The sequence below is a fragment of the Brachionichthys hirsutus genome, chromosome 10 (assembly GCF_040956055.1).
Source record: "Brachionichthys hirsutus isolate HB-005 chromosome 10, CSIRO-AGI_Bhir_v1, whole genome shotgun sequence".
Taxonomy (NCBI): Eukaryota; Metazoa; Chordata; class Actinopteri; order Lophiiformes; family Brachionichthyidae; genus Brachionichthys; species Brachionichthys hirsutus.
In genome coordinates this window covers 12,856,372-12,867,395 of record NC_090906.1, presented here as the reverse complement: position 1 = coordinate 12,867,395, position 11,024 = coordinate 12,856,372, and positions in this window count along the sequence as shown.

Genomic DNA, 11,024 nt, shown 5'->3' with positions numbered 1-11,024 from the left:
ATGGAGTGTATATAATAATCATCTATCAAACAAAAGATACAGTAGCTTGTGCTGTGCACACAATTTATGAAGCCACTACACTGTCGCTCATCCATTTCTCAAGGTAATATTTTCCTATTGCTTATTCCATGGCTCTACTATATGATTAATACAATCCGGCGATGACTGCGCTGGCCGCGTTACTACAGTTCTGCAGAGTTTGTGCAGTTCTATGATGTATTTTATCATCTTCTGCTGAACTGTTGTTCACGTGGAAAGCTTAAATAAAAAGTGGAAATAAACTTTTTTTTTTTAAGAAGAATATCAACACTTTCATGATAGATTCCGACAGAGCAGCTCGTTAATAGTTCAATATGACAGTAATTACATTTACAGGATCCGAGCCTGCTGTTTCGGAAACATTCAAGATTTTTTTACCTGCGGTTTTACATTGAAATGTCTCGATGTGTGTTTAAAATGAAGAACGGTTACAAAAGGTCTGAGGAAGCAGCAGTAATCACAGACCTTTCACCTCAGACAGAAGGAATGCAATATAACAGCAGCTGCTGGCCGTCGCAGCTCATTGTTCACTCGCACTGCATCTGCAGCGGGGCAGTAACGGGAAGGCAGGCGTGCGACAGTCGCCGGCGTTGTTTCCAGGGAAACAAGAAGCCTACTTTACTTTAAATACTACAACACAACACTTTGGAGTCCCCTGTGGACAAAACAGGCATCATCAATTGATTTGGTCATGTTATTTTGTTTGATTTTTTTGTTTTTTTCAGGCTGCAGAAGTGAAAAAAGCAATGAACTGACGTGGTGCCTCATGCTGGTCTATTTTGGAATTATTCTCCTTTGTTGCCCTCCTCTGAGTTTCTGTCATTCTTTCATTCCGAGGGGAGGTAGAAGATATTTCCTCTTCAGACTTTTTTTTTTTTTGCTTTTGATTTGCAAAAAAAATAAAATGACTTGACTTGGTTAAGCTTTGTTTCTTTTTTCGCTTTATGTTAATTTGTGTTAATATATCATGAGAATATGTCAGAGTTTGATTTCCTTTCCCTTCCTGAGTTATGGTGGCGTTATGTGTCCTGAAGAATGTAATTGCAGAACATGATGATGTCATAGTTAAGTTGCCCGTTAACCTTTCGGATAGAAAACGACATCCTATTTCACCGCTGTGGGAATTTAATTCATTAAAGATGTGTTTTTTTTAGCACTAAATCCTAAATATTTTATCTAAGAGTACATAGTTTTGTTTTTTCCAAATTGCAGCTGCTTCCTCGACGTGTTCCTGAGATGTTATGGATGTTGACAAGAAACTGGAGGGCTGGTCAAACACAGAATCAATGCAAAAGCTGAACAGTTTGTGACGTCTTGAAAGTCACTTCTGGAAAAATAGAAACTAGAACTGAAAATGACCACAATTTGCTTTTGATTAGTTAAGCAAAAAGAAAAAGAAAAAGTTAAAGCTTTTGAAATCCTTTAGTCTGACATTTGGTTTTTCAGTTTCCATCTGTGCTACAGATTATTTCGCTTGCGACTCTTTTCCTGCGAGTTAAATGGAAGTATTTTAAACACACACACACATACTAACATCTACGTGAATATGTGTGTGTTTAGACACAGCAGCATGATGTGCAGACCATGAAATGTGCAACTCCAGATGTGCACGCAGCGGCAGCTTGGGAAGCTCTCACTGGGCAAACAGTCAGCAAACTTGTCACCTTTCCACCGGAACAATATGCATCATCATATATTATGCAAAAGTTGTTTTGTCAGCTCAAAGGTGAAGAAGATTTCGGCCCTTCTGTTCACGGTAGCATTTAATTCCTATAAGACTTGTACCATATGCCCTTTAAAGCTCCAGTGGCCATTTAGCATGCAGCCTAAATATTAACCAGCGTGGCTTCACTCACTTTCCATCTGTCTGAGCAGAAACATCCTGGCTCAGTTTCACCTGACTTTGGAAACAAAAAGTTATGAGACGGTTGAGGCTGATATTAAAGATCACATATTATACTCTTTTTCCACAAGTTAACGCAGTTCCCAAACACTTATATGAAATATCTGTGACAGTATTTGGTCAAAATAGCAAACAGATGCAGATCTTTTCTGTCTCAAACAGCTCGGTCAGAAGCGCCTCCGAAAACGAAACTAAGTTCATTGCTTGATTCTTTGGCAACAATCATCCATGGATAAGATTCCCAGAATAGATTTTCCTTCGACAATTGCGACTCTGTAAGTAGAGCCCCCTAATTCAACTCTGTAAGTAGAGCCTCCTAATTAAGAGACTGTTGACATTTGATAAGAAATTAGCTCTGGTGAAACTAATGGAAATGTTTAATTCCCCTCGGAGCAGCAGAGGAAGTAAATATTTGTACCACTGGAAATAACAATCCTACCAAAGTATTATTTATCTCAAAATGTATGGAGATTTGTTAAGAATAACCATTAAGATTAGTATTTGTTTGGATTCAGAGCATTCATTAAAAAAAAGTGCAATTAAAAGATTTAATCAACCATTGATCAATCTCGGAATCTATGATGAAAGATAACATTTGTAGACAGTTAATTATTTTTTGTATTTACAACACACACCAGGAACACGTTAGCGTAGAGACAAAGCAATGGATAAAAGTTAGTGGGAAGCATCGCTACCACGAATCACCACATCGACCCAGCAGGGCTGCAGCCATGAGTTGCTTCAGTCTGTGATTACTTGCTAGGTTTTATATGGCCCGATCTTGGGACACCCCCAGAGCCTCACAGTTGGAATTGGGGGGCGGATCAGGGACCCGACTCACAAAAGAAATATATTCCCAAGAGCTACAGATGAGTTCTACACATTCATGATCACCAACATGGCTGGCTGGATGGCTTCTCAATATTTAACACATTTACCATCATAAAACTTGGTTTTGCTATATATATATACATTAGGGCTGTAGCGATATACTAATCTCACAATATGATATGATACACGATATTCGGCTCACAATTCGATACTTACATCATTTTTTTTAAAGATCAAAATCAGCTCATTATATCGATATATATTGCCCCCCCTCCCCCCCGCCCTGAAGGGTAGAGACTTCAGCTGGCTGAACCGGGGCACCAAAGCCCCTATACGCTTTAATCAGAGGATATGCGAGTATACAGTACAAGTTCTGTTACATATTGGATGTATTCATCGGTGATATAGATGCTATAAGCAGCCAGCTGTTTTTTTTTTTTTACCGTGTGGGGGCCTAAATAAAGCGGCACCATCGGACTATTTGACCTTCTCGTTAGCTTTAGCTAGTGAGCCATGAGCTTAGCTTTGAGAAAATGGCATGAAGTCGCTGATGCGCTGCCGATAGGCCAGCGGCGTTTATTATCATCTCCATCTCAGAGGCATCAGTGCGACAGGGTAGACGGGTCGTACATCAAGCAAGCTGCGAGATGCTTATCTGTGTCCACATTTAAAAATGTCTAATGTGCAAATAATATTAACTTACATGCATAGATGTTTTTATTAAAAGAACTTACATGAAGTAAAATATTACCATTCCTTTCAGAAAGAGATTTTCCGATTCTTACTTATTTAATCAAGCTTTTTATTACCCAAGAGAGACCCACAATAACAGTAAGATAACCAATAAAAATGACCTTGCTACGGATTTTAATAATTAATAATTTATAATTGTAAAATCCAGTTATCAAACTATCAGTGAGGCCATGTGAGCATCCAAACATTAATTAGTCGTATTTATCTCTTGATCCTGATGCTCCCTGTTTTTCCACTCAGTTTCTCATTATTGTCTGTCCCATGTCGGATTTATAGTCACACCTCCTAATTACATTGATCAATGTCTTTTGAAGGAAATGTTAAACAGGACAAAACGTATCTGCACAAGTATCCATTTTCATGTCAGCTATGATCAAGAGTACACTGTAGTTTTAGTCCACACAAGTCCAAGTGAAGTCTTTTATTTGCTGCATATCAAGTCCACATTAAAGTTTCCATCTTTGGGGATCAAATCAAGTTTTAGACTTTTTCATGGCAATTCCAGGTCGATGCCATGTGTGTTATGGCTGTCATGCGTTATCTGAAGTCCAATGTTTTCTGAAGTCATCATGCCTGTCTAGAACAATGCATAGTTATTCCTCAGGAATTCAAAGCATGCAATGCACTTTCATTGATCCCGTTAGGCTAATGCAATAAAATGCAGCACTAAAAGATACGCCTGACCAACGTGAAACGGTGCACAACTGTGAATGTCCACGGAGGTGTGGAAGCTGAGCACAAATAAAGTCTCCTGCAGTCACAAAGTGGAAGCGAAGGTTACACAGCGTTGAGGTACGGGGGGGGGGGGGGGGGGGGGGGTAAGGGAAAAAGGTAGCTGAATCACCCGATATCAATCACTCTGACAAAACATTCTGAGTGAGTCAAAATGAGAGATCCCATAGATAAAGGCAATTGAAAGAGCAAGAAGAAGCGCAGGAACCAAAGCGCAGCCAGAGAGCAAGCGTGTCAAGCTAACACACACACACACACACACACACACACGCTCACCTTCTCCAAATATTTAACAGTGATCTAATCAAGTATATCTCCTGTGATAGAGAACTAATAACACGATGGCATCAGCTCATAGATAGCGCTGAGCTAACAGCCTGCAGGTGGTTATCTATCGTCAAGTGACTCAATGTTGTGTCTTCTCAGTCGCCTTAGAAAGGCTGGTGCCTTCGACCCAGCAGGGTGTGACGCGGCACACGCTGCGTTTGGTCGTGGTTTTATTTGGGCCTTGTGTTAAGTTATTGCCACCAAAGGTCACGACACACATCTTGATCTTATTACAAAAGCGGTCAGTAAGATGAATGAATAAATGAATGAACGAATGCTGTGCCACACAATCGTCAGTGTTTGCATAAACAATAAACAATTATTTACATTTTTATTTAAACCCAAGTGACCCGCGACCAAGGGTTAGGCAACTATTATTATTATAATGAGGTTAAATAGGGGGAAAGCAATGCATGGACAAAAGTTCTCGTTAAAAATGTTCCTTCATTAAATCAAAGTTTATTTATGCATAATAGCTAAATGTTGTCTCAGTCATTTTGCTATCTCGGTGTGCTGTTATTATAAATTTAGATCTCATCTGTCAACACAGACTGGGATTATTCTTGAATTCTATTCTTAATTTAGTTTGGTCTGAAGTTCAGACAAGGCTCACCCCTCAAATAAACCAGGGGTCTGGTAATTTAAAGTTCACGCAAGTTACGCAAACGATGCTGTGGGGAAAGAAAACAGAAGCAAATGTACACCAAAAAATAACCCGCAGACGATGAAGAATGCATGAACCTCATGCTCAAGTGTTGCATAGTGATGGCACATGCTACAGTTTCTGTCAAAAGTTACTGTCATAAATCTGGCTGTCCGTGTCACAAGTTAGCACAAGGTGCTAAAGGCTCAAGAAATGCAATGCGACAGTGGAGTGTGAAATCCCCCCAGCTTGTGTTGCGCCAGCCTGGTAATTGTACCTGATGATAATTAATAACGATCCACAGATGAGGCGTTCAAGCGCACCGTCTCCGTCGCACCCCTGTGGCATTTGACAATAGCAATGCGGAGACAGTGGCTACACATGTGAGATGAAAGAAAACATGACACAGACTGGGAATTCACTTTCCGTTCAAGCTTCATCAGATGTGCGACTGCCTTTGTAATATCTTTAAAAAAGAAAAAAACTTAAAAAAACCACAGTCAGACTTTCCCTCGGAAGCGTGTCCATTTCAATCTGATTGGTCACTGAGTTGCTCTCACCTTTAAGTTCCCTCTGAACCAAAGGTTAACCTTATTGTCCACGCATTGATGTCACACTGCTTTAATGACAATAATCATCAACTCCAGCCACAATTTGAATTCTACTTGACGAGACAGAAGCCGTCTGCTCTGTGATAACAAGCATGGACAGTTGGACATAAATGAATTAAACAGAAATCACTGGATTCAAAAGTCTTTCTCATGGCGAGAGAAAGCAGCGCACTTTGATCACAAGTCGGCCTCCGGGACGAGATTTCTGTCAAGTCATGGATAAGTGACTGTCATCTGCTATCTAGCAATTTAACGTGTGACAGCCACTTAGCATGGCGTGTTTCTCACCTCTTGACAGATGTGCTGTCATCCTAGTCAAGCTGGAGCAAACGGTACCTGTCAGGGGTTCTGTCGAAGCCAGAGGTTCTGTCAAGAAATCCAGGTTTAAAAGATGCCGGCGGCCACGTCATCGAGAGACGGTGCTCACGCAGAGCTCATTTAGTGCAAGAGCAAAGTTCTCTCTGTGGAAAATCACGAATAAATTCAGATAAATTATGTTCTTCTTAAAATCATCCAGGACATTTTCAAAAAGAGACCATGGTCTAATTTTTTCTTTGATCAAAAGGTCATCTATGAATAGACTATTTCGATTAACTGTAACAATGACTGCGCCTTATATATATATATATATATATATATATATACATACATGTGAAATGAAAGAAAACATGACATATATAGGAAGAGGGAACCCATGCAGACACAAAGAGAACATGTAGCTGCTCTGGAACCAAACCCAGAACCTTCCTGCTGTGAGGCATTCATTGTGCCACTCAATATATAGATGCAGTTTGGGCTCAGAAATGTGAGAAACATGAGCGACCTTCATCGTTGAGCCGTTCTGAGGCATCTAACTGAAAGTCATGAGAATCGGCTCTCGCTTTGTGACCCAGCAGCTCCTCAAGCAAAGGACAGAGAAACAATCCATTCACAGAGGAAGCACTTCCAGTTCCTCGGCTCAGTCTCTCAGATCGTGACAGAATGGGGGCAGCCTAATTTGATTCATGGCGATAACAATTTCGCTTTCTCAGCAGAGCATAGCAAAATATTCAAAACGGGATATTTCTCACTCGGCTAATTATTGTAAGACGATGGTTTTATTGTGAAACAAACAAACAGACAAATGGCTTCATGTTGCCTGTTTGTTTAAATGTTTGACAAACAGTAACAGAGGTTAAAGTTAAGGGGAAAGGGAGACGCTCCATAGATGCAAACTTGTGAAGCGATTTTTGATATGGAATCTTTTGCTGTCTGTTGTTAACGATACTGCCGAGAAAACCGCTGAGCGTGTGACTCAGCAGCCGACTGACCTAAAAACGGATGTTTTCATGTCTAAAATAGACACACAGCTCGACTCCTGAGAATGTGTGTGATAAATGTGTGACTGCTCATCATACAGTGGGGGGGGGGGGGGGGGGGGGATCATATCACAGATGGGTTGAAATTTACATGGCCATGCTTCAGCAAAGATTAACCTGCAAATCAATATCTGGCTAACATGAGGCGGTCTAATGAGCATTATCATCATCATATTCATGTGCGATCGTGTCTTAGAATAATAGAAAAAAGTCATCATTCAAAAGAGCAACCTTGCAATAATAATCCTCCCACATTTCTCATTTGAACAAAAGCTTGCCAGGCTGTCACTGGCCTACTACAGTAAAACATGCTTTCACGGGCCTGTGCTGGGCCAGGATTTCAGCTTTGGCCAGGATAAAAGTCAATCTGGGTCTAAGCTTCAATTATAAAAGTTAATTAAACATTTTTGGCATTCCTCAGTTTGTTTCTAAAGCATTTTGCAACAACAGAAATTGCAAATATGGGCGGTCCTAAATCCTGTTCAAGACGCATCGAGCAACCTGAATGTTTGTACACAGTGAGGGTACCACCGAGTATTGTACCTATTAGAATAAGTAACCAGGAGCCATGCAGGCTACCGTTTGTTCCTCTGCACAGACGCTTCTTGTGTTCGAGCAGTTCCACGCGTCTTTGTTTGCATCACTGCAGCAAACATCCAGCCTCCTTCAGCTCCTCCTCCACCAACCTTTTGGTGATGGGCAGCATCGCCTCCCCTGAATGTGCTGCTCATTCCGCTTGAAGCCCCCACCCCAACGCTCCTACCTCTGCTCATAATTTCATTGCTGCGCAGTCCCCCCCCCCCCCCCCCCCCCCCCTTTGTTTGCCTCATTCATTTCAAATGCATGACCTTTTCAGAGAACAATGATCAGGGCCCTTTGAATTAAAACCACTGAGTGAATTATAAGACTCTCAGGTCTGGAGTTATGAAATACGAGTGCTATAACTCAGGCTTGGAGAAAGGACGATCGGCAGGAGGACCTTTGAGAGATTTTTGTTGTTGTTGTTGTTGTTGAATGTTGCAGGACGACATCGATATACTGGTTGGGTCATGGGGTAAACCGCTGCATTGGCTACGTGCAAAAAGCTTTTCCAAAACTGCCATTTACATGCAGACACTTGGAAACAGCTGTGCTTGGGGAGGGACCCTCTGAGGAAATGCAGCATTATTGATTGGATCTGTTGCAAACACCTGCTTCTGATTCTGCATCTGAGATCAGCTGTAGTTCCTTCAACGTGCGGCGTATGCCGACGAATTGCTCGCCCTCGCCGTGTCGGGCCATGTGTCCTGCCATTTTAAGATCCATAACTTCCTGACTTCCTGGTGAGTCATTATTTTCAACAACTCTATTGAGCATTCCAGACTAAGGAATCTGCTTAATTCTCAGTTTTCTGCAGTTAATTTTGGGATTGTTGATGCATGTTGGGAAGAAATATCCGTTTTGATTTTCGCCCCCCCCACCCTCACCCCCACCATCACCAGAGAGAGCGATGGCACTGGTGAAGTGAAACAAGCTGCAGTAGAAGAAGGGACCGGAAAAGCAGTGGAGAATCCTCAGAGTATGCAAACACACACACACACACACACCGCATACATTGTGAAAGGTTTTGTTTTCACAGAGGAAATTATGTCCTTCATGCTTAAATTAGCAGCCCTTTGTCCTACAAATTACATTTTCACGTAAGTCTTTTGCAACAACAGGCCACATCATCGTTGCTGCTTGCATTAGGTTCAGAGGGAACGTTTCCTTTATGTATGCATGTATTTCAAGTGCCACATTGAAGTTTAAGGAGATGGCTGCACAGTGCACATGCCGTACGACCTCAATTTCTCTGTGGTTATTTTAATGCACCATCAGGGCCGTGCTCATATTCGCAATATTTAGCTTCTGCTGCGCTCGGCCTCGGTGCTAAACGCCACGCATCTCATTGAAGCAATTGCAAAACAAGGAAAAATCTAATTGAAATGATTGAAACCCGACTCCGACTCCTCCTCCTCCGAGTTAAACCAGGTGTGAACAGCGATACAGGTGTGAGTGTAAACGCCCCCCCCCCCCCCCCCCCCGACACTCCATCTTATTAATGATCCCGCTTCCAGAGGGAATGATTATTGGCTTTGTGATTAATGATGGAGGACAGGACAGCAGAAGCCGTTCCATGCAGAACATGCTGCACCTGTCTGAGGCCCCCGCGTCGCCTTTACCTGCAGAATGCACCACATCAGGCGTGGAAGCTCCGTGGCACGTTATCTTTCCTTTGGCTCTGCGTTGCCATGCTCAGACCCCCCCCCCCCCACCCACCATACTTTCTGTGAATGCTTTTCACTTCATTCTCACAGCCTTCCGAGTTTCGTGTGGGCGTTGGGGTGAAGCAGAAAGTTTGAGTGAGCCCTAAAGCACCCATGCACGCCATACTACACGCAGCCGACACCTCTAACAGCCAAACAACACCCCACACTCCCACTCGGCGATTTTAGAAGTGCAGTTGGCCAATAAATTTGAAACGAGAGCTTGCTTAGAGACTCCCCAAAAGTACACAGGCCACAGAGCAGGTTATTAGAAAGGGTTTATTTTATTTTTTTTACCTAGCAAGAGTTTAGTTTTGGCCCCAACACCTCACAACGAGATTCCGCCTGATTTCTAGTAATTGGCTTCCAGCGCTGACACGGTTCCTTCTGCAGATGTGAAATCCTTTTGTATCTATTGACTTCCAGAATATTTTCAGCTGTGCAGGGTGAAATGCATTACTTTTTTAATGTTACTTCCAATTAGGTTTTAGGGAGAAGTTATGCTTTATACGACGCATGTTATTCCTGTATGAGATTTTGTTTGCAACAGAGGCTCTGCTGTCTTCAGCACTTAAAATGGGTCACAAGCTGTGTTGTGTTTCCCACTGCGTCTTCAGCATCTAATCCCTGGTGCTGCAGGGGAGAAGCAGAGACTCTGATCCAACATACAAGTGCAAAGCTAAACTACTAATGCGAAAACAAGGCGCTGCACAGGTCACAAAACTTCCTCTTGGGATTCAAATGTCCATCAAATATGTTAGAGACATTATACATTTCTGTGTTTTCCTTCTTTGGATCTGAAGAGACAGACATTTCTTCACATTGGGAATCTGGGATCCGAACTCACTGAACCAGTATGCGGCACAGAAGTGTCTGCACTGTAGCTGAAGCGCCTCAGTGGTTGATTCGAGACATCAAACCAAAGTCCATCACTGCCTTGCCTTTTTTTGTCTTCTTGTGTTTTCAGGAAGCTTTGAAAAGAAGCCAAACTAGATTTTAGCTTTGATACTAGAAGCTTCTGGGCCTTAAGCCCAGTTAAAACAAAAAACACACACAGGACGGGAATGGAGCTTCACGTTTCGGTGTAATGAACTGGCTGATTAATTAATACTGCAGAGGTGTCTCCAAATCCTGTTGAATTAAGGTCATGAATTTGAAGGTAAAGGAAAAATCTTATACCCATTCCAAGGTCAATGTTACAATTTTGTGACGTACGGCTGTATCTTTGCAGGTGAATAAGAAGAATGACCCTTTTTTCCCTGAGAGACTCAAGAGTGGGTGTCATCACACTTTTCTTTTCAGTAATTATGGTGGTTAAACTTGAAATTAGATGGTTTGCATCTGAAAGCCAAGTTGCTTTCATCACTAGCTTAATTTAACCTAAAGTGGAGCCGGTGAGAAACACGCATAACTGACATTACTGAATGTGCTGCCAATCAAATCCAAGAAAATCCAAATGCAAAAACGTGAAATGACTGAATGTCATCCTTTTCAAGGAGGTACATCCATCCATCCATCTTCCACCGCTTATCCGGGGCGGGG